Source organism: Schistocerca americana, chromosome 11 (assembly GCF_021461395.2).
Source record: "Schistocerca americana isolate TAMUIC-IGC-003095 chromosome 11, iqSchAmer2.1, whole genome shotgun sequence".
NCBI classification, from domain to species: domain Eukaryota; kingdom Metazoa; phylum Arthropoda; class Insecta; order Orthoptera; family Acrididae; genus Schistocerca; species Schistocerca americana.
The window spans coordinates 134,568,924-134,594,322 of NC_060129.1; the positions used below are offsets into that span (position 1 = coordinate 134,568,924).

General features: G+C 42.3%; 1 protein-coding gene across 1 annotated transcript in view; it reads right to left on the reverse strand.

The window, feature by feature from the left end:
• The window catches only part of LOC124554112 (ankyrin-1-like), a 78,103-nt gene extending 63,244 nt beyond the window's left edge, over positions 1–14,859 (reverse strand). Inside the window, exon 1 of the mRNA XM_047128179.1 lies at positions 14,801–14,859. The gene's annotated coding sequence lies outside the window, so the exon portion shown is untranslated. The remainder of the gene's footprint in view (positions 1–14,800) is intronic.
• Positions 14,860–25,399: the final 10,540 nt, after the last annotated feature.

Consider the following 25,399-nt stretch of genomic DNA (forward strand, 5'->3'; position numbering starts at 1 on the left):
GTGTTTCAGGTAGTGTTTTTTCTGTATAAGATTTTCATTTGCGTTATTCGAAAATAGTTACGTTAGTCGCTCCAAAAGCAGTACGCGAAGAAAAGAAAAAAGGTGGTGAGGAGTCAGTATGCGAAATGCCCAAAAAAGAGACTGCGAAGGTACAGAGGCGTGTAGGAGATAGATTCTCCCCAATTTTAGCCACGAAAATGTGCAAAATGAAACAGTAGGTTCCTCCGATGCGAGAGAAATGAGTGAGCCAGACTTCAGTGGTGCAGCGGAGATGTTTAGATTTAGGACGTGCACAGCCTGTTCCACTCACAGCTAGCAGTGTTTCGGGTCGAGTGCACAATTTACTAAGTGTGAGTGCGGGTGAGGCTGAAGCAACGATAAGTGAACAGAGGGCAGCAGAGCATGTAGCTCTGAGCAGAACATGATTGGCCAATTTGGCCACGCTGATAAAAAGAATAAGCACACAGCGAAGAGTTAAAGGCAGACTGCAGACTTGCTGGCGTCAAAGGAGGAGCTGAACTGACATTTAGTTGCCGAATATGGCACCTTAACGACTACAGTAGAATCACTGAGCTCAGAAATTGATGATGATATGGAAGAAACGTTCAGAACTTAAAATCAAGGACGACACTGCGCAATTTGAAGAAGCTAAGGTCATTGGTCTCTAGACTTACACACTACTTAAACTAATGTAAACTAACTTATGCTAAGAACAACACACACACATGCCCGTGGGAGGACTCGAACCTCCGGCGAGAGGGGCCGCGCAATCCGTGACACGGCGCCTCAAACCTCGCGGCACTTGGAGAGGCAGGAAACAGGTTAAGTGGGATAGAAGGAGAACAGGAAAGAGTGAGCGGGAAAGGCTGGTTACCAGGTGGCTAGAACAGGAGCATGGGGGATGTGACTGATGGTGATCATAGGGAATTCTTTAATCTACTAAAACGAATGCCGATGTTCACTGGCAACATACAGGGTGGCGCACGAAATGTGTTACCATTTTGTTTTTGAATATGAACTTTACTGTCAATACGATCTGACAGGAACATATACTACAATGAAGAGCCGCCCATGGAGATTTGTTCTAACTCAGCGCATACTGAATATGTCCGCCATTTCGTATCCGACCTTTCTTCAAACGAATACTGAAGTTAGTGATTACCTACGGCACATGTCTTCCGCAATTTCAGTGCAAGCTTGAAAAATAAGTTTTCTGAGCTCCATTAAATCTTGTGGACGTTTCGGGGAAATTTTTTCCTTTAGGAACCCCCAAAGAAGAAGGTCACGTGGATTGAGGTCTGGACTATGAGTTTTTACATGAGCATTTCGACGTGCGGATCATTTCACTCAGGCTTCCAGGTCGCTTCAATGACGGACAAAATTGGCTCCCCAATGGCGCACATATTGAGCATGTGCTCAGTTAGAACAAATCTCCATGGACGGCTCCTCATTGTAGTATATGTTCCTTTCAGATTGTATTGACACAGTTTATATTCAAAAACAAAAATGGTAAAACATTTCGTGCGCCACCCTGTATGTACGCCAAGTACGGACATTATCGAGACACTTGGGAGCGAATAAACAGCAGGAGTTTTGGAACTGGAAAGTACAGTTAAGGAAACGCTCGATGTTGCAGAGATACAGTACATGCACAGAAGCCTTAGGCAAATCATAACAAATACCTACAGGCAATCCACTTACACTGGAATCATTAAAATTTTATAGGAATCCACAGTACTTGCGAGCTGAAATGAGAAACAATATTTGATAATTTTGAAAGAGAAAATGGGAGCTCAACTTGGAATCGACCGAAGTACAAGTAGGAACAACTGTGGATGTATAGGCCGGCTCGAGAAAGTGCAGAAGAAATCTACAGCAGAATTGCTGCGTCTGTGATGAAACGAAAATTAAGATGCACTGCGATGAAAAAAGAAAAGAAAAAGACAACGAGAATTGCCCGAAACTACGGAAGACGCTGTGATAATACGATGCTAAACAGCATCTACATTTGCATCTACATCTACATCTACATGCTCTGCAAACGACCGTGGCAGAGAGTGCGTCCCACAGTACCAGTTGTCAGGGTTTCTTCCTGTTCCAGTCACGTATGGAGCGCGGGAAGAATGACTGAATGCCTCTGTACGCTTAGTACTTATTGTAATCTTATCCTCACGTTCCCTATGTGAGCGGTACGTAGACGGTTGTAAGTATATTCCTAGCATCACCATCTGAAGGCGGTTCTTGAAACTTTGTTAATAGACTTCCTCGGGATAGTTTGGGTGTGTCTTTAAAGAGTCTGGAAGTTCAGTTCCTTGCGTACTTCCGTTACACTCCCACGGATCAAACAAATCCATGACAATTCGTGCTGCCCTTCTCTGTATAAGTTCAGTATCCCTTGTTAGTCTTATTTGGTGCGGGTCCCACATACTTGAGCAACATTCTAGAACCGGTGGTACGAGTGGTTTGTAAGCAAAGTCCTTTGTAGGCTGACTGATCTCCGCCAATATTCTTCCAGTAAACGGAAGTCAGTCACCAGCTTTACCCACAACTAAGCGTATGTCGTCATTCCATTTCATACCAGGTACTTCTTATGTGTCAGCCGATTCCAACAGTGACTCGTTGATATTATAGTCATAGAATACAATTCTTTTCGTTTTGTGAAGGCACAGTCTTACATTTATGAATATTTACATCAAGTTGCCGTTTTTCCACCGCTTTGAATTCTTATCAACATCTGACTGAATATTTATGCAGCTTCTTGCAGACAATACATTACAGATAACTGGATCATCTGAAGAACTCTGAGGTTACTATTATTATTAATACACTAATGGCCATTAAAATTGATTCACCACAAAGATGACGTGCTACAGATGCGAAATTTAACCAACAGGAAGATGCTGTGATATGCAAACGATTAGGTTTTCAGAGCATTCACACAAGGTTGGCGCCGGTGGCGACACCTGCATCGTGCTGACGTGAGGAAAGTTTCCAACCGATTTCTCATACACAAAAAGCAGTTGACCGGCGTTGCCTGGTGAAACTTCGTTGCGATGTCTCATGTAAGGAGGAGAGATGCGTACCATCACGTTTCCGACGTTGATAAAGGTCAGATGATAGCCTGTCGCGATTGCGGTTTATCGCATCGTGACATTGGTGCTCGCGTTGGTCGAGATCCAATGACTGTTCGCAGAAAATGGAATCGATGGGTTCAGGAGGTTAATACGGAACGCCGTGCTGGATCCCAACGGCCTCGTATCAGTAGCAGTCGAGATGACAGGCATCTTATCCGCATGGCTGTTCGATCCCTGAGTCAACAGATGGGGACGTCTGCAAGACAACAACCATCTGCAGGAACAGTTCGACGACGTTTGCAGCAGCGTGGACTATCAGCTCGAAGACAATGGCTGCGGTTACCCTTGATGCTGCATCACAGACAGGAGCGCCTGCGATGGTGTACTCAACGACGAACCTGGGTGCACGAATGGCAAAACATTTTTTCGGATGAATCCAGGTTCTGTTTATAGCATCATGATGGTAGCATCCGTGTTTGGCGACATAGCGGTGAACGCACATTGGAAGCGTGTATTCGTCATCGCCATACTGCCGTATCACCCGGCGTGACGGTATGGGGTGCCATTGGTTACACGTCTGTCACCCCGTGTTCGCATTGACGGCACTTTGAACAGTGGACGTTACATTTCAGATGTGTTATGACCCGTGGCTCTACCCTTCATTCGATCCCTGTGAAAGCCTACATTTCAGCATGATACTGCACGACCGCATGTTGCAGGTCCTGTTCGGGCCTTTCTGCATACAGAAGATGTTCGACTGCTGCCCTGGCCAGCACATTCTCCAGATCTGTCACCAATTGAAAACGTCTGGTCAACGGTGGCCGAGCAACTGGCTCGTCACAATACGCCAGTCACTACTCTTGATGAACTGTGGTATCGTGTTGCAGCTGTACCTGTACACGCCATCCAAGCTCTGTTTGATGCAATGCCCAGGCGTATCAAGGCCTTTATTACGGCCACAGGTGGTTGTTCTGGGTACTGGTTTCTCAGAATCTATGCAAATTGCGTGAAAATATAAGCACATAGCAGTTCTAGTATAATATATTTGTCCAATGAGTAAGCGTTTATCATCTGCATTTCTTCTTGGTGTAGCAGTTTTAATGGCCAGTAGTGTATTTCGTCTTCCGTAGAGTTAGCGCTGCGGTGTGATCTTGCAGCTGTGTTAAGGGCAACCTACAGTTCACAGGAGTTTCTGCAAACGTGACGTTATTTTGACGCCCTAAGTTTTGCATTCATGTGGACCGGGCTGCGGATAAGGGAGAGATTATAATGTTGGCAAGAATTAGCTCCGAAACTTACTGAAAAAGTTGTGCCAACTGCTTTTGCTAATACGCCTTCATCAACACCAAAAGTGAGGCCAATAACTGATTTACAAGCAAAAAGAATCTTAAGCCAGCCTGCACAGATTCCAATATCCTGCTCGTTCAAGTATTTCAAGAAAATAAAATTTTTAAAACATCTGAAAACTGATGTGTGAAGTTGGTCCATAGTCAGAAAAAAAGGGGGGGGGGGGCGCAGCCATTCTAACAAGTGAGGTAAACCATCAGCTCACTTACCTCGTGTCCAGTAAGTAGAGCCGTTTCGAAATAACACAGCTAGCATCTCTCGAAAACACGTCACTGTCTGTAACATTTGGTGTAATAAAATCAAGAAAAGCGTAATGTAAGTGGTTGAAGAAGTACTTTAATGGGAGATTTTTGTCTGGGAAAGAAGTAGCCTAGAAAAACTAGCCGGTAAATTGTATTTTGTACACTTCACATATGGCTAAATTTTATGTATAGCTGAGACTACGCCACCTTTTTATTCTGTTGCAAATGTGTCAGTCAGTTCTATGCTTTTTATTTTGAATGGTAATTAGCTTTGCCAGATGATCAAAGTGTGAATATTTATTCGCATTTGCGAGTTTCACACTTAATATGTAGATTTTTAAATTATTGACAATGACAACGCAGAGCTGATACGCACAGGCCCGGAGAGAGAGGGGAATGATTCAAATGGCTCTGAGCACTATGGGACTTAACATCTGTGGTCATCAGTCCCCTAGAACTTAGAACTACTTAAACCTAACTAACCTAAGGACATCACAGACACCCATGCCCGAGACAGGATTCGAACCTGCGACCGTAGCGGTCACGCGGTTCCAGACTGAAGCGCCTAGAACCGCACGGCCACTCCGGCCGGCAGAGAAAGGGAACTACTATATGTACACAATATCGAATATTTAAGAACTAACTGCAATTAACGTAATAAAGAAGTCCCAGAGCCTTTGCAAACGTGAAGGTGAGATGGTAGGACGCGAGTCACCTCCGCAGCCACCCTCTGCTCTGTGACTCAACGCTTACAGCCGCTGCCTCACAATCAACCGCTGGAAGATCAGCCCCCGCACCGTAAACTGAATGTAATGAAGGCCTTAGCAGCCGATACGTCCTTATATGACGCATGATAATAACACATCAGAAAGAAAGTGAAGTGTTTTCATATACCTTCCATGTACTGTTGCCTTGAAACGGTGTGGTTTCATAATACGGAATTTAGGACCTCATATCCAGTAGCAGCCATGACAAATTACTACTTTTTTGATGGATAAATAATTATAACGGTCATGTGCAAATGTCGTCAACTCACGGGGTAACAGTGTGATGAGTTTCTTTTTTTAACCAGTCTTGGCGGCCCGCATCAATCCACATCTTCCGCCATTTCCTTTGTTTGTCTTCACAGGAACACAGCCGACCAAGCGAGCAGAACCGTTGTTCCAGCTCCAAGTACTGGAGACGCTGTCCAATGCTCCGTACTGCATGCCTGGACTGCACAATTGCGAAGGACGTTTCCGTTTTCCAATACCTATGTACCCTGAAACGTGTCACTAAGAGTTTCGAGGCGCGCAATTTAGTAAGTAAGGACTACGAAATGCACCACTTAAGCTTCGAGGAAACTGAATGTAACCTGGCGTCTACTGCGACTACTGTTTCCCACCAACCACAACACGACTCAACTGAAGTCATGGGAGAATTCACTGACTTCCCGCTAATTGTAAATGACGGGAAAATTCTCCGTACAACTTCGTATGCGTTACGTAGCTAAAAATGAAATTTCCATCCAGATGACAAATTTATTTCTGTTTGTTGATTTTTATACTGGTGAGTGAACCATCATTTGAATTCTGGGTTCCATATAGTACTTTACAGGTTTGCATCAGAAGATCACATGATCAGAAGAAACACCTAAAGAGTGAATAGTAAAGATATTGTTTTCCGACGCAGACTGAATGCACATTTAACAGCACATTACGATTCTTGCTGCACGAATTTCGTGAAAGGAAATACGGACCAGTACTCTACGAGATGTGCCCATACTAGGAATAAGAAAATACTGCACCTGTTGCTACCGCTGCCCATCTTCTTTGACCGACGACGAAAATGCCGGATAAACGACTCACCAAAATGCAGTATGCGTAAAATACGTGTAGTAAGAAGGACTATTTAGTTTGTTTCCATCACAGCACATTCATACACTTCACCAAATGACAAACTGCCCTTTCAGTCTCAGCTGCAGAAACGTGTCAGCACACCCTGCCTTCCAAGCAACAACGTGGGAGGGAAACAAACGTCAGTGTTGTGTTCTGCCTCTGTACTGGGAGTAGAGAGAGAGTCCCGTGAAATCACGACACAGGTCAAAGCCAGTGTGTGGCATCGCTGGGACACTCGGTGGGGAGTCTTGTTTTACGGTACGTGGTTGTGCCCTAGCAGTGTTAGGTTTTCATTTGGAAGGCATGATACATACGGCAAAGTGCGTTGAATACATTGCAAATCTGGACATCGGACTATACTCCGTTCATCACATTAAACTTCATGTAAACATTACACTATGTACTCTTCCGCGTTTGCTGGAACCTCTTTGGATTTAGTTTCAGGAGGAGCAGATGCCAAGCGGTCAGAAGTGCAATCATGTACGATGATGAGGTTTCGTTTTATGCTGTGCGTATCGACTTGTGCTGTAATACGGGACAACAGCTTTACCGGCGCATTTAGCTTTGACAGCGCTGGCCGAGCAAGTGGTCCAGCTAACGTACACTGGTGTGAGCAGTGGCGGTTCAGACGTAGAAAGAGACGAGCAGAGGACAATACAGCTTTGGATGTGAATTTTTAAACAGAAGGAAATAATATATTGTAAAACTCGGGTGATTTTCTCCTTAGGTGACCGGACGGAAAATATAACATGCCATCGATATTAGCGAACATAGTATTTTAATTAAAAGCAGGAGTGATAAAAATTCGTGACTAAGTAATTTTTCTACATGAGCTGTGTGTGGCGTAAAGGTGCACTGTAGTACCGCAATGTAGTAAAATATGTAAGCCAATGAAGGTATCGGAGTCAGTTGTCTGATAATCTCTGAACTCCTTCCACATCTCACACCGCTGAACACACTTCAGTACAGCTAGGTTGATAACGAGTCTATCAGAGACAGAACCCCAAGCCAGATAAAGTTCACATTTCCTCCTCTTCTTTCGTGACGTGCTGTTCTGCAGTTCGCCATCGTTAGGCAGTGACGTGTCACAAAGCTTCGCGCATTAGTTGCAGTACGTTTGACAGCGTAATGTCTTGTTATTTCTCGCGACACATCCCTTAACTTGGCTCCATATCAGTTCTGTCGCGTTCAGACTGCAGTGTTACGACCATAACTCTAAAAATGCTTCATTTGTACAGCGTGCTCGACGCCATCAAAATTGCCTTCCATCTTTCTGAGACATTTATCACTCTGGCTCATGTGAGACCACATCTGTCCTACAAAACAATTGGCATATTCGAACAGAGTACTTTTTAATTTTTCTCCATAAAATTTAATCGCGTAATGTTTTATCTTCAACCATCTTCTGCAATCTTTCATAATATATCTCTAATTAAGAATGTATACTTGGAATGAAAACCAGAAATTTTCGTGTGATATGTAATTGTAAACTACAAGATGTGCATTTTTCTTAAAATTGGTGATGCACAAGTTAATTGCCATATATGGCTCAAAACCATATCAACCAAAACCTCTAAAAATATACGCAAAATATATCTATTTAAAACAGCAGATAAAAATTCGCTTGATGCCTTCCTAAGAGTGCCTCCATTCCTCCCAAGCTAATTATGTAAGTGTAGATCAGATATGGCTCAAATTCAAAGATACAGTATCGACAGCAACAGATTCATACCGTCGAAGTTAATAAGAGACGGGACTGATCCATCATGGTACACAAAGCACATCAGAACACTGTTGCAGAAGCAACGAAAAAAGCATGCCAAATTCAGACGAAAGCAAAATCCCCAAGACTGGCTAAGTTTCACGGAAGCTCGAAATTTAGTGCGGACGTCTATGCGAGATGCTTTTAATAGTTCCCACAATGAAATATTGTCCCAAAACACGGTAGAAAACCCAAAGAGATTCTGGTCGTATGTAAAGTACAGCAGTGGCAAAAAACAGTCGACACCGCCACTGCGCGATAGCGATGGAGAAGTTGCCGATGGTGGTGCCTCTGAAAAACCACAGCAGCTGTTAGCAAGAGTGACATAAAAGTAGGTAGCTTAGGTGTTGCGACACAACTCTAATCACTTAAGAAAGGCAATTCTTCCGGTCCAGATGGTATACCAATCAGGTTCCTTTCACAGTATGCAGACACAATACCGCCTTTCTTGGCAATCACGTACAACTGCTCACTTGACGAAAGGTCTGTTCCTGAAGACTGGAAAGTTGCACAGGTCACACCAATACTCAGGAAAGGAAATAGGAGTAATCCATTTAATTACAGACCCATATCACTTACCTCAATTTGCAGGAGGATTCTGGAGCACATACTGTACTTTAACATTATAAATCACCTTGAAGAAAATGACTTTCCCATGAAGTAATGAGTGCTGTCGACAAGGGATCTCATATCGATTCCATATTCCTAGATTTCCAGAAGGCTTTTGATACCGTTCCTCACAAGCGACTATTAATCAAATTGCGTGCATATGGAGTATCGTCTCAGTTGTGTGATTGGATTCGTCATTTCCTCTCCGAGAGAGGTCACAGTTCGTGGCGATAGACGGTAAATCATCGACTAGAACAGAAGTGATATCAGGCGATCCGCAAGGTAGTGTCATAGGCCCTCTGCTGTTCCTGATTTACATACATGATGTAGGAGATATCTGAGCAGCCCCCTTAGAGTGTTTGCAGATGACGCTGTAATTTACAGTCTAGTAAAGTCATCAGACGATCAATTCCAACTACAAAATGACCTAGAGAGAATTTCTGTATGGTAAGAAAAGTGGCAATTGGCACTAAGCAAAGAAAAGTGCGAGGTCATCCACATGGGTACTAAAAGAAATCCGAGTAATTTTGGGTATACGATAAATCGCACAAATCTTAGGGCTGTCAATTCGACTAAATACATAGGAATTAAAATTACGAGCAACTTAAATTGGAATGACCACATAGATAATATTGTGGGGAAGGCGAAACAAAGACTGCGCTTTGTTGGCAGGACACTAAAGAGACAGCCTACATCACACTTGTCGATCCTCTGCTGGAATATTGCTGCGCGGTAGGGGATCCTTACCAGGTAGGATTGACGGAGGACATCGAAAAAGTTCAAGGGAGGGCAGCTCATTTCGTGTTATCGCGAAACAGGGCTGAGAGTGTAACTGATATGAGACGCGAGTTGGGCTGAGAGCCACTGAATCAACGGCAGTCTTGATTGAGGAGAGATCTGTTTACGAAATTTCAATCTCCAACTTTCTCTCCCGAATGTGTAAATATTTTGTCGACTCCCAACTACGTAGGAAGAAATGATCATGATAATAAAATAAGAGAAATCAGAGCTCGAACGGAAAGATATAGGTGTTCCTTTTTCCCACGCGCCATTCGAGGGTGGAATGGTAGAAAAGTAGTATGAAAATGGTTCGATGAACCCTCTGCCCAGCACTTGAGTGTGAATTGCAAAGTAACCATATAGATGTATATGTAGATGTGATGAGTTTCATATTTAAATGCTTTAGGTATTCAAATCAAACAAAGAAAGTTACGCACCACGTGGAGCGTAGAACCACCGCCCGCCGGCACACACGATGGCCAGTCTACGACCCTGTCTATCACGCCACGCATGTAGTTAACACCTCCCTTATTTCTGATACATGGTCCTACTCGAAAAAGGTCAACAGCTGACTTTTGTATGTAATCTTGTGAAGAACATTAAATATTTGTTTCTCGCCATTAACGGTGTTCCAGGCGCGTGTTTCACTACGAAGCAGGAAGCAGTGTCTTCCATTTTCGCGGTACGTATGAACAGCGAGACAATCAGAGCACAAGTACTGGTTACAGAGAGACTGTGACTGCACACAATTTTTGAGATAAAAGTTACATAGGTAAAGTACGATTAAGACAGACGTTGATGGCTGTTAATACGTCAGAATGTCTGAAAGGTTATTCCGCACTGACATACTAATAAACTACCGAACACTTAAGTTGGACCTACTTCCAAGAGCGGAATACCATCAGTTTAAGAGAGCTACGGCTGCTGACCAATCATCCCGCTTGCGTTTGTTTACATCTGGTTTGCTCTTATGATGAAGTACATGCTACATACGAACCCCGTAGCCCCACCCTTTATTTCGCATTCACGTTCATTGTCTTACCCGTCTCACAGCCATACCTCCTTACTCCACACCAATCTAGACCTCTCGCTGTGCTACGGAGTACTGAAATCTTGTTCCCAACAAATAAGTAGGAGTCTCAGCCAGATATGTATTTTTCCTGATAGACTGAAATACGCTGTTGTTCAAAAACTGCGTAAAAATGAGGGGTCGACAGAAGCGTCCGATCCCACGCGTCGGCTTTGACCCGTGACGTAAGGGTGTCGTGTGTGACGTCACGACGGCGCGGAGTTTTGTTTGTGAGTGTGGCGTGTTTGTAGATGTCGTCGTGTTGTGATTTGTTGTGCTCTCTGGTGGTATGTTCAGGGGTTTCGTTTGTGTGGTGCAATGAGCTCAGTTTGCTTTCGATCATTATCCAGAACTGTTCGAGTGTCGGCTGTGTTTGTGGTGGAATTCGTTTCAGTGAGTTAACGATTTTGTGTGAAAGTTAATTTAGTGTTCGCTGTACATCGTGTGGTAATTTTAGTAAAATTAATCGGTTGTTGTTTTTGTTCAGGAATGGATATGACGGATAAAATTAACAGTGCGCAGGTCAAGGGAAGTGTTCGATCCCAATGTGTGGCTGCGTATGTTGGTATTGGTATCGGGAGATGTTTTTCGAGCTATATAAGCCAAGTAAAGTGTTTGATCCTAATTTATGGGATCGGGAGCTGCTGTTGAGCTATATAGGTCAAGGGAAGTTTCCGATTCCAGATGATTTGTGTTTAGTGGTATTTGGAGAGTTCTGTGTTGTTTTGTATTGGGGTGGGTGTCTAAATTAGTTTATATTTAGTTTGCCCCCACCCAAAAACACCCCATTTCCCGCGCTTGTCCCGTTAGTCTCATTAGGCTTTTTGTGGAAAGTGTGTGTGTGTTTGTTTTTCGATGTATTTTCGTCCTCATAATGCGTACGTAACGACTTTATATGCGCCATATTGGAATCGTGGTTTATGGTCGTTTCCGCCATATTTGTGACGTCAAAGCAGATGGGCGGGATCGGACGCTTGCGTATTTCCAAAATGGAGATAGGTCTGATGCTAACAACTACCAGCCAGTCTCACTTCTGATAGCTTTATTCAAAAGTCTTGAAAAAGTAATGTATTCAGGAGTAGCATCACGTACCTGTAAAAATGAAGTACTAACAAAATGTCAATTTGGTTTTCAGAAAGGCTTTTCAAGAGAAAATGCTATAAACATGCTTTCACTGATCAAATATTAAATGCATTGAATAACCAAACATCACCCATTAGGATATTTTGTCACCTCTCAAAGGCTTTTGATGGTGTGAATCATGAATTTCTTCTACACAAGCTTAAGTACTGTGGCATGAGTGGGACAGTGCACAAATGGTTTAATTCATATTAAACTGGAAGAATGCAGAAGGCTGAAATTAGCACTACAGATTGTCTGCAAAAATCAGCAGAGTCCTTTAACTGAGGAGGTATCAAGAATGGTGTCCCACAGAGTTCAGTCTTGGGTCCCTTACTCTTCTCAATATATATTAGTACATGCAAAGCTAGTTCTTTTTGCTAATGATACAAGTACAGTAATCACACTCAAGGAAATTGTAAATAATGTCTTTCACAAAATTATTAAGTGGTTCTCTGCAAATGGATTCTCATTAAATTTTGAGAAAAAAGTGTACGCAATTCTGTGTAGTAAATGGCGTAACACCATTGATAAATATAGGCTATGAAAGCAAGTCTATTGCTAAGGCAGAGTATTCAAAATTTCTGGATGTGTACACTGATGAGAAATTGAATTTGAAGAAACATCAATGATCTGCTGAAATGATTAGGTTGAGCTACTTATGCTGCTGGGGTTATTGCAAAATATTGGTGATGAACATCATTAAATTAGCCTACTATGCCTATTTTCATTCACTGCTTACACATGGTATCGTATTTGGGGCAGTTCGTCACTAAGAGGAAAAGTATTCATAGCATCAGGCTAACAGCTGGTGCCCACCGAAGATGACCTTGCGGACATTTATTTAATGAACTTGAGATATTCACAGTACCTTCGCAGTACATATATTCATTTATGACATTTGTCAATGACTCACCCCAATTCAAAAATAACAGCAAAGTGCATAGCTACAACACAAGAAGAAACGAAGATCTTCACTACTCTGGATTAAATCTCACTTTGTCACAAAAAGGTGTGAATTATGCTGCCACAAAAATATTTGGTCATTTGCCAAATAGCATTAAAAATCCGGCAGATATCTAAACAACATTTAAAAGAAAATAAAAGTATTCTTGAATGACAGCTCCTACTGAATAGATGAATCTTTAGACATGAAGTATTAACTATAAAAATATTTACTATTTTGTATAAAGAAAACTTATGTTAAAGTGACACATCCCACATCATTACGAAATGTATTAATGCTCTATGCAACAAGGATCAATGTATGTATGTATGTATGTATGTATGTATGCAGACCAATTTGTCAACACAACCCATATTTCAGGGAGGTGAGGAGGTGGCTATCGTATCGGCCCTTCTTTGTGGAAGTTTGTCTACAACCACCTGCATTGCTATATTTCATTTACTTCCACAAAAGACGATGAAATTACTCTTAACGTATTAATGTCAAGAGATCCGCTTGCTGTGATATAAACTGTGTATTCCTTTCTCTACGCAACAGCAACACACTTTATACTGTAGGCAACTACAGATGTAACAATGCGTTCTTCTTAAAGCCGCAACAGTTTAATAATTCTTTATTTGTCCTAATAAAGTATTACTCAGGAGCACCCGTTTGGTTTGACAAGAACACGTATGTGAATCTTCAGTTTCTCCCAACTTATTTTTTGATGGAACAGTCCACAGGTGAACTGCCTGTTCGTAGTGTCCAACGGGAACGCTATGAACCGAAAGTACAGCTGTGGACTGTTCCATCAAGAATATATATAATAGTTGAGTTCTGCAGTGAGATTTGTAGCTGATACTCTGTATCTTGATATCGTTCGGAGCACTGACAAACACTTATCAGAAAAGATTCTGAGGGTGGCTGGTTTTACTGCCAAAGTGTTTGAGTACTGGTCCTTTACGTGGGGCACTGCTTCACACATCCAGATACGCCCTTAGCAGAAAACCGACTAGTTTTTTGGTAAGTGTACGGCACAGTCACTGCCTGGAGATGCACGATTATTAACAGAAGTGAAGACTAAGCCCGTAACGATGGGAATTTTGACAACATTTCTAGCAAGAGGATCAATTTTAGGTCAACGTAATAATTCATTAATTTCTGCACTTACACATATAGTCTTACTGACTACCCAACAGACTACCTTGTCACCAAAAACATTTCTCTAGAAAAGTGAAGATATCGAAATTCAATGGAACAGCGTTCTGTATTAAAAAACATTTGCGTGACCTAACGTGCTGACGATTGCTAAAGCACGACTCGGAGGAAGAAGCTAACAGATCAGTTGTACTAAATTCGGCAGTTTTCGTGGAGCTGACTGCTTCGGGAAATACCGGATTCAATGCTCCACTATCGAACTGTCAAAATGCGTCTAGCTTGGTTTGATTTCAAACCATTAGCAATAGGATCAGACTGTCCTTAGGTCTATGCACTATCCTGACGTAAAGTAATTGTTTAGTTCCTCAATAGTCGAAGTTGCCATAGCATCTTATCTACTTGCAGAAGCAGTGTTCCGTCATTCTGTTCTGTTATTCCTAACAAGCACAATAATTCTTTTATGGATCACATGTGTACAAATACGAACCTATATTTTGGAAAAAAAAATTCAACAAAATGGCGCGAATACGAGTAGAAATCTCGTCCGAGCCTATGCTTTTCTCTCATGCCTAAAGTCCGTAGAACAGCAGAATTAATAGGAATGTCGGCAGGACTTTAAAATAATAAGATTTGTAATACGAAATTCGTTAATATTTTGAGAGCGTAATAACCGAACGCGGTTTGCTTTATACGCGATAGTCTCCATAGTGAACGTAAATGAAACCTTACAGCTACCGTGACTTTGCAAAAACAAACCAAAAGAAAACAAAGAAAATACTTCAACACTACAGGAACGCATGAAAACAGTCGTCCTTACCTTATCAAGGGTGTGGGTGTAGCAGAAGAAATTCTCGGCGCAGAAACAGCAGCACGAAACGACAACGCAGAACGTCACACTGGACACGACTCGCTACAAATGCGACAGACGCCTGGGCTGTGGCACGCAGTCAGTGCTGCCAACGGCTGCGAGGCCGGCAGGTACCAACTGCCCCGCGCGGAACATGCGAATGTAATACGAAGACTGTCGTCCTAATTTTGTTATTGCGGACAAGCTGAAAAAAATAAAGTAACATGTTTCTAAATGTACTTTTAACGTAATGTAATCCAATTCTACGCTCACTGTGACACTGCTGTGGCCACTTGAGTGCCTCTCAGAACGCCGCAGCAGTATCTGTTGTCAACACACGGCCGCTGCCCATGCGTCAATTCGATTCATTGCTGCTCGCTGCCTCTCCGCGCCATTTCTACTCATTGCTGTGGATAACAATCAAGCATTAGATCCCACCCGTCAGCAGGTTGTTTCCCACAGAATGATTGTTTTATTGTCGTCAGTTGAAACATATGCCTGCCATACTTTCCCACTTCACGTGTTGTGTGTGCACTGTGTGTGAAGATACAGTGTTTTTCCCTGTCCTGTGGAGTTCAAAGTGCCAATAGGGAAACCTTTCCTGAAAGGCACAGATTTAAAAAATACGATTCACGTGCTCAAAAGATCAAGAAAAAGCTACAACTGAACAGTTTTTCAACTCACAAGAAGGCGCTTCCGAAAAATTTCTCCTACCAACAACGTCAGACAGTGAGACTTAAGCGTGCTTAAAAAGCCATGTCCTTAACAGCAGCCTCTCATCGTGTGGTGCTTCAGATGCAAGTGAACACAAGCACTGGAACACGGACCTCCCGCTGTCCCACATGCGGGTAGGCCTACTGCTAGCAGTTGTGAAGCAGCCACGAGTTTGGACCCAGGCACTTGGCCTAATAGGTTAACATCCACAATGATAAATGAAATTTTACATAAAGGCCCTACTAAAATTGTAACTTTTGAGTAACCTTTAAACGAGAAAAAAAGAAAATTTTCAACTCATTTTTAATATAAGAAGTTTACCAAATTGAGAAAAACAATGTTCGTAAATGGCTTAAGTATTCGAAACCTACCGACAAAGTTCTTTGTTTTTTTATTGTAAACATATTCGATCTCCTTCAAACAAGATATCAAGCGATGGACTCTGTGGCTGGGTTCATTTAGGAAATCGGATTCAAGAGCGTGAACAATAATTTAACAACATAAACAGTACAAGAAAGTGGATAGAATGCGAGGTAATTTGAAACAACAAAGTGGTGTTAATCATACTGACGTTGAACTACTGGAAAAAGAGAAAGAACATTAGCGTCACATTCTAATATGAATTATACTCACCATGAGGTACCTAGTTCAAAGTAATATTGCCTTAAAGAGAAGCAGCGATAAGCTATATCAGGGAAATAATGGTAGTTTTCTTGGTTTGATCGAAATGACAGCAGAATTTGACCCCGTTTTGCAGGAACATTAGAGGTGGGTAAAGGCTCAAGTAAGTCACGACCATTTTCTTGGAAAATAACATTCAAAATGAACTCATAAATTTGCTTGCCAACAAAGTAAAAAACAGCATTGTTAATTCTGTAATCGAAAGTAAATATTTTTCTGATGTGCTTGATTGTACTCCTGACACATGCCACAAGGAACAAATGACACTGATTGTTAGGTCTGTAAGTTTATCAGAAGACACAGCGACTGTAGAAGAACACTTTTTCGACTTCCTGAGCGCCACTTCAACAACAGCAGAAAGTTTGAATGAAACCGTTTTGTCGAAATTAGATGAACTAGTGCTGGATATTGATGATTGCAGAAGCCAACGTTATCGATTATAAAATGTTATCGAACTGGTGTTCAAGCCAGAATATTAAGGTGCAAACCAAGAGCATTTTATATGCCATGTGACAGCCACAGTCTTAATCTTATATTATTAGATGCGGCGGAATCTACTGCACAAAAGCAATCAGATTTTCTGGTGTAATTCAAAGGATATACGTTATTTTCAGTGCGTCCACTCAGAGATGGGAAATCTTATTGTACAGGGGGCCAACTTTAACAGCGACGAATCTTTCAGATTCAGAGTATGGTGTAGAGTGTCAAAGCTGTTAAAGTGCCAGACGAGAGAAGTCAGAGGCGCCCTGCCTGAGGTGAGCGACGGCGCTGTTGAATCGAAAACAAAGAGCGGAGCTCACTCGCTTGCTGTGGACGATTTGAAAAGCTTCGAGTTTATTGTAGGCGTTGTCGTATAGTATGGTCTTCTCTTTGCCATTAGCGCAACAATTAAGGCAGTTCAAGCAGCAAACGTTGACGTGAAAGTAGCAGCTAAATCTCTCGATAGTCTAATTACGTTTATTGGGAATTTCCACGAAGGAGTTTTCGTTAATGTGCAGTTAACAGCGAAAGAGATAGCTCAAACTTCACAGATGTAAGCAAAATTTGGAGGAAGGAGATCTGCCCAGAAGGCGAAGCAATTTGATTATAAAGGTGACGACATGGTTTGCAGAGCTCAACGTTCAGAGGAGAAACATAGAATCGATTTCCTCTACTCTGTCGTTGAGACAGTGTTAAAAAGTTTGATAGAAAGGTTTGGGCAACTGGCTAAGTATTCCGAAATACTCGGCTTTTTTTCTCGAGACGGTTTAAAAATGTGTACAGGACGAAGAACTGAAAATGCTATCTAAAAACCTTGAGAAAAAGCTAACTTTAAACACAAATTGTGAATGTTCGAAAGACATTGTTGCATCATATTTCTTGTCAGACAATGTGCTCAGACAAACGGTGCCCGATGACGTGAAAACTCCTACGTTAATACTGCAATACTCGAATGACGCTGCATACCCGTTTCCCAGCATTTACATCGGCCACAGAATTTTGCCAGCGTGCCAGTAACTGTCGCCGTAGTTCCACAATTAAGTTCTGAAGATATTATTCATGAACTTGCTCTTCAAAAAGCGTGGAAAAGAAGTTCTGTGCAAAGTGTGAATACCATTAGTGTTTATAACCTACAACTCATTTAATATCTTGTGAACACAGAGCACAGTCGAGTGATGAAATCATTGAAGCGTATATCTCGAACATAATTTGTGAACATACTGATCCTGTAGTAACAGTTCAGATGGTTCAAATGGCTGTGAGCACTGATGTTAAATCAGAGGTCATCAGTCCCCTAGAACTTACAACTACTTAAACCTAACTAACCCAAGTGTTGTGTTGGCAGAAGAGCCACCAGCACCGTGTTGCTAGTGGAGGCCGAAATGCACGCGTTTTAGCTCACGCAGGCTGGCGTGAGGAGGGAAAGACTATACTGATGTGAGGTCTGGAACATGACAAGGAATGAGAATTCAGAAAGTGAACGAAATTAGTTTGATACTCAATTTTAATCCATTAATGATTAACGTCGCTCTTGACGGTACATGATTCATAATATTATCTGTTCTTATAGTAACTGAATATGGCGCCTTGCTAGGTCTTAGCAAATGACGTAGCTGAAGGCTATACTAACTATCGTCTCGGCAAATGAGAGCGTAATTTGTCAGTGAACCATCTCTAGCAGAGTCGACTGTACAACTGGGGCGAGTGCTATGGAGTCTCTCTAGACCTGCCGTATGGCGGCGCTCGGTCTGCAATCACTGATAGTGGCGACACGCGGGTCTGACGTATACTAACGGACCGCGGCCGATTTAAAGGCTAGCAAGTATGGTGTCTGGCGGTGACACTATACTAAGGACATCACACACATCCATTCCCGAGGCAGGATTCGAACCTGCGACCGTAGCGGTCGGCGCAGTAACAGTCTGCTGATGCACTGGTACTACGTTAATAACGGAAGTTAGAATTCTTTTGAACGTCACGGAGGTGTGTGAGCTGTGTTGGAGGAGGGGCTGAGAGGTTGGGGGGGAGGGGGGAGAGCCCCTCGCAGAGCTTGGCCACACGTCCCCACGCCGGCTGAGCCCTGCTCACCCACTGCTGGCTCTGGAATTTCCTGTAAGCAGGCTTTCACGCAAACACTACTTTGCCTATTCGCACTACCCTTCTCTGTACGCGTTCAATATTCCCTGTTATTTCTTTTTGTAATGGGTCCCACACACCCGAGCGATAGTCTAGGATGGACCACACGAGTGTTTCGTAAGCTGTCTCCCTTGTAGACTCACCGCATTCATCCAGTGATCTCGTCCACTCTGCCATCTAGTTTACCTACAACTGGGACTATGTGATACTTCCATTTTATATCACCTCAGTGTGCCACACCCAGGTCTTTTTATAAGTTGACTCATTCCAAAAGTGACTCACTAATATTACAACAACCTTTGAATACGACGTTTCAGCTAGTTTTTAAGTGCACAATTTTGTACGTAATTTCTCTGCCAAACAGACTGAAGTGGATGGCAGGGTGTTCGTCTAGCCACCATCACACGATTTGCCTTACATTTCTTCCCGCTTACAGTAATTTGTCCAAGCCTCTTTTACTTTGAAATCATGTGAACATATGAATAAATATTTGTACAGCTTCTTTCAGACACTCCTTCATTATAGAGAATGTATCATCTCCACAAACTGTAACCTTACTGTTAACATTGCCTGCAAGGTCATTAGCATACGATGTGGACAGCAGTGCATGCAACACACGTCGCTGAGGCGTGTCCCAAGCTACTCCCACACCTGTTGGTATGTCTCCTTCCGAGATACCATGCTGCGTCCTCCAGATACCTAGACAGATAGACAGGCAGATGGACAGAGACGGGGAAAGTGGGGGGAGGGAGGGAGGGAGGGAGGCAGAGCTGGAGACAGAAGCGCCTCATTCGCGTGCAGGGGGCGGCCCCCGCCTCTGCCACCCTCGTGGTGGATGTCCCCACAGTCCGGCACACACACACTGCCGACACTCCTTCCCGCTCTCTATACACCCCTGACAGCAGCGCTACAAGCGGACACTAAGCTATAGTTCTGAATGCGATATACGAGGAATGCGAATAGCATCATTTATATTCGTTTGTAACACAGTTTTTCAACAAGGAGCGTCTGTAATGCTGTAAAAATCTGCAGTAACTAAAAAATTACATCTCATTTTTTTTTAATTTAATAAGGACTGTGGGAGCTATGAAGTGGTACATTTCGGGACATTTTACTTACGATTCTCTTGTAAGTAACATATATTTAATGAAGGATATCGTTTTCTTACAACGAGAAGAAAAATGGCTAGTAAACAGCAGAAGACCTGACATTCAACAGAGAGACATCGTATATTTATTCGGCGACGTGAAGTTTTGTTCACAACACTTCCAGTCGGATGAATGAACGTGGAACGTGGGAAACTTGTATGGAATGCAATATCTGCATTACGTAAGGTACCAAATAAGCCACCACAACTGTTTATGAAATGAAAAACACACAAATGTGATAATAAGACGTAAAAAACAATGAAACTTTTTCCAACACGGATCACATCAATTCCACAACTGTTGCTACATCTCTACCAAGAACGGCAATAATCTTACAACACATTTGGTCTTGAATCAAAAACAGTTACATTGAAAGAAATATTCCTGTATTAGGAACTCGATTGCGGTGTAAGAATCTGTGAATGGTTAAACTCCATACAGAACTGTTACTTCTCAAAGAGACTGTCCATCATAACAAGAACAGAGAGCAACAGAGATATCTGTATCTCATGCTTCAAACATGTGTTTGCGTTGTCTTCCTTTAAGAGGAGCAAGCTGCAGTTATACAAATTATTGCCTCACGACTAAATTGTAGCTTACGTCACAGAATCAGTGAAATTCGGCTGTTTTGACATTTATTTCACCGCCATTCACGTCCCTGGCTAATTTACTAATGCTTGGATGCAACAGTCGAGTAACCATTTCGTTAATTAAGTAGAAAAATTATTAAAAACTAACGTTAATCTCACGGCTGGTTTTCTCGCTGCTAGGTGCGCTAGTCTCGTTCCACTGTGTTGTGTTTGTGTGCGTGTGTGTTTGGTGTTGATTTTCGTTTTTTACTTATTTTTAGCGGTCATTGGTGACTATCAGCCAGCCACCTATGCTGCGATTGGCTGGTGAAAAGCAGACTGTGAATTCGTCATTGTGATGCTAATGTGCCATATTTGACTTGTGTGTTTTAACCCCCGTGGGACAAATTTTCTAGTGGCCACTGAACGTTATTAAGTAACATTAGTTTATTGTAGGTATTTATACGCTAAAATGGACGAAATCGTGCCGGCCGGAGTGGCCGAGCAGTTCTAGGCGCTACAGTGTGTAACCACGCAACCGCTATGGTGGCATGGATGTGTGTGATGTCCTTAGGTTAGTTAGGTTTAAGTCGTTCTAAGTTCTAGGGGACTGATGACCTCAGAAGATAAGTCCCATAGTGCTCAGAGCCATTTGACCCATTTTTGGAGGAAGTGGTACACCGGCATATAGTGAGAAATTCGAACTGGAATCCGTAAAAAAAAAAAAAAAAAAAAAAAAAAAAAAAACAACGTGAAATTTCGGGAGGACGAGGGTTCAATCCCGCGTCCGGCCTTCCCGATTTAGGTTTTCCGTGATTTTCCTAAATCGCCCCAGACAAATGCCGGCATGGTTCCTCTGAAAGGGCACGGCGACTTTCTTCCCCAGCCTTCCCTAATCCGGTGAGACGGATGTCGTCGCTGTCTGGTCTCCTCCCCCAAAAGAACCCAACCCACTCGGTAGGTGAGAGTGTTGTGCCCGCGAGACAGTGCAGCTGGGGGCACGCGCCAGTCTGTGGCCGGCACTGCAGTGCGACGAGTGGCGTGAGAGCCCCGCAGGCGGGCAGCCGCTGTGGCCGGCAGGGGGAGGGCCTCCTGTGTGGGGCGCTGCGGCCTCAGCTGCAGCTCACCGCACAGCCCGCGCAAGTCAGCGACGGCGAGTAGGCCGAGGAAGGAGCCTCAACTGCGAACAGGTGCGTTCCGTGCCTTTCTAGCCGGCCGCTTCACGACCAGCGGCACCAAGCACGAACCTGAAGATCGTGGCTCACTCACAACGTCGCTCTTAATGTAGCAACTGTAGTCTGATGCAACAGGCACCTTCCTCTTTGTGTGATATTTGAATTTGCGAAGATGTAACGCATTTATTGGCAAGGGGCTTTTGTTAGCTAAATCTCTGAAATGTTTTAATGTCTCTTAAAAGTGTCAGTGAATTAAATAAGGCCGTAAATGTAGCAATATTTTGCTCACCTTGTGGCACCTGATTATGTTTGTCCGTGAAGTGATACATTTCCAAAACTTAAGCATATTCAGGAATAACAACGGTAGAGATTTTTGTCTTACGTACCGCAGCAGAATTGTATACATTTAAACTGTCCAGCTTCTCGCTCTCTGTGGAGAAAGAAAAATGTGATAAAACTGACTGCCAGAATTCTGGTGAATCTACTTTATGGGTATCGAAATATACAGTACACATGTTATTGAGGACAATATACAATTACATTTACTTGTCACCTCAACTTATTTTTAATACAATGCTTTCTTTAGTGAAGTTATTCATTATCGCTATTTTTTGTATTTTAAGAGTGTAATGATGAAAGTCTCTTCGGGTTTGTTGCCGGATCATAAAATCAACTTGACTAGATATTTCGGCGATCCAAATATCGAGTCAACCTCATTTTATGATCCGGCAGCAAACTTCAGTTTTAGAAACGTTCAGTCATAAATAAAGTAATAGAACAAAAGCAATGTCTTGATAGCAGATTTTCATTTATAGAAAGTTTGGAAAAAGCATTCTTTATACCAACTGCTTCATATTCTATTAAGTAATTAAACCAAACAAGCAATAAGACTCCTAATTCAAGCGATAGCAAGGAAAGGTGTTTGTTTCAATCTCACGAACTGCTTTTTCGCAATAAAGAACAGCGGTAATTGTTTATTTCCTACTGTACTTCGACGAAGCGTGAGTAATTCATAGTCATACCAACAGTGTTTATAAGTAGTTGCGTGAGTGTTAAACTCCTTATGGAGTTGTACTGTACTATGAGCTGCGGTAGCGGAACGGCTAAGGTGTTGGGCTGCCAAGCGGAAGGTTATGAGTTCAAACCTTGTGTGGTGTGTAATATTTTCTTTATTTTAAAACAATATTGGAGTGCCTTACTTCACGAATTTTATTCGTTTTAATGTAATTTCTAGTGCTTTGACTCTTCATCAACTTTTTCGCTGCTGCAGACACGTGCTCCCCGCATTCCGCGCTGTGCGCGATTTTGTCATCACTGCACTTCTCGCCTGTGCAGACACATGGCGTTCCCACTGCTTTGACACACTTATCATTCGATTTCACAAAAACTATTTGGCCAAAAAATTTGATTTTTACACCTCTTCCTGACTGATACCTTCCCCCCATAAATGACTTAATTTTGTTTTGATGTGCAGCATTAAATGTAGTAAACCATTGCACGAAATTTTGAAGAGTTTGCAGAGGTAAAAGTCCATAGCGTATACTTTCCGTATTGTCGATTTTAGTTGCCACAATGTTGAGAACGAAATGTGGACAAGATACCTAAATTTCATATGATATTTACTGTATAACAATATCTCATTTAATTTAAGTACCACATAGGTGTCGTATGTAATATTGAGAAATATTCCGTCTTTCGCGACTGTAATAAAAGTTTTATTTACCCAGGGCGCGTTTGGCTTTATTTTAAAGCACTTCCATCGGTGAAAGCTATGGCACATACACAATGGTATTCATGTTCTATTTCTTGTTTTTGTTCCACAGTCGCAGTTTTACCAATGGTATTGAAATATATCCCTCTTCTGCAACTGTAATAAGCGACTTATTTAGACCAGACGCGTTTCTCTCTTTTGAAGCATCATAAGAGGACTGTATTTTGTGTCCTCCATTGCCAAGTCACCTTTCGTAGTTTTGTGCTGCGGTAGCACAATATTCAACGTTTGTGTTGGCTCATCAGTGTTTTAGCAAATAAATGCTGTTTGTGTGTGCCACACACAAAATTATATTTGACTGACAGACGGTATATTCAAGTCCTAATGTTTTTGTAAGTCCACAGTTTTGTTTAATGTATTTTGTCTACTTCCTTTTGATTGATTGAAATGCTTCAAAATAAAGCCAAACGTGCCCAGTGTAAGTAAAACTTTCGTTACTGTCGCGAAAGGTGGAATATTTCTCAATATTACATACGACACTTATGTGGTACTTAAATTAAATGAAATATATAGGTATCTTGTCCACATTTCATTCTAAACATTGTGGCAACTAAAATCGACCATCCGGAAAGTATACTCTATGGACTTAACCTCTGCAAACTCTTCAAAATTTCGTGCAATGGTTTACTGTATTTAATGCTGCATAATAACTGCGTTGAACATCGAAACAAAATTAAGTCATTTATGGGGGGAAGGTATCAGTCAAGAAGATAGGTAAAAATCTAATTTTTGAGCCAAATAGTTTTTATGGAATCGAATGATAGTGTGTCAAAGCAGTCGGAACACAATGTGTCTGCACAGGCGAGCAGTGCAGTGACAAAATCGCCCACAGCGCGGAATGCAGGGGGCACGTCTTTGTAGCAGCGAAAGGGTTACTGCGGCCATGGTGGCTTTACTTCATGAACTGCGCGCTCCCCCCTAAACGTAAGCTTGCGAACTATACTATACTATGGCGGTGCTTCTCTTGGCGCGTGCGTCGTTTGGCACTGGCAACGCAGCAATCTCCCGCGTCCAGGCGGGCATGCGCGAGCCGCCAAGATAAAAGAAATGAACTATAATGCTATCGTAGAACTCTCCATCAGACGAGTCCATCACCTGTTCGCCTGTGTGAACTTAAGAATATGTTTTTCCGTGAGTGAGTGCAAAATGCTACAATAGTGCTTGTTTTGCATGTCTAGTCGCACTCTTAAGACACTTTGTTACAGTTTCAGGGTTTAGGCTGTTATGTTTTGTAGTTTTATATATCTGTCGTCATCGGGAACGCCCGTTCAATATATGCATTGCAATGCCGCAACACTAGTATTATTATTGCTAGTTTAGCAAGATTCGAAAACACACATTGTTCGTCAAAATGAAGATGGGAGCGCGCAGATTAAACTGTACCCAACATGCAGAGTAGGGTACATATTAAATGTGTATTATTCTCTAACTTACTGAAGATCCAAAATTAACGTAATACTGGATTAAATATTTTTGTACTTTGAAATGAAAATTTACGAGGGTTTTACTTTCAGGCAAAAGAAATTGAATTACAAGCATATTTTTTTACAATTTCAGCATTCTGGCGGAAAGCCGTGGATATGAAGCAACTCCGCTGCCGTTGGCAGCACTGTTCCCGCGCCTCGCCCCACGTAAAGTGCAGAGCCGCGACACGTCGGCCGGCGCTTTGGCGCGAGTTTTTCAGACCGGGCCACTGTTATCAGAAAATAGTTTCCAGCTTTCCACAATAACGATCTTTTTATAAAAATAAATATAATTGGTATTTGTTTCGATATTCTGAGGGAGTATTATATCGGTGGAATCAGAGCATGTACAGCTCTGTCGAACAAATTAATTACAAAATAATTTTTGTATGGTACAGTTCAAAGCATCGTGTTCCACAAACCCCAACTTCG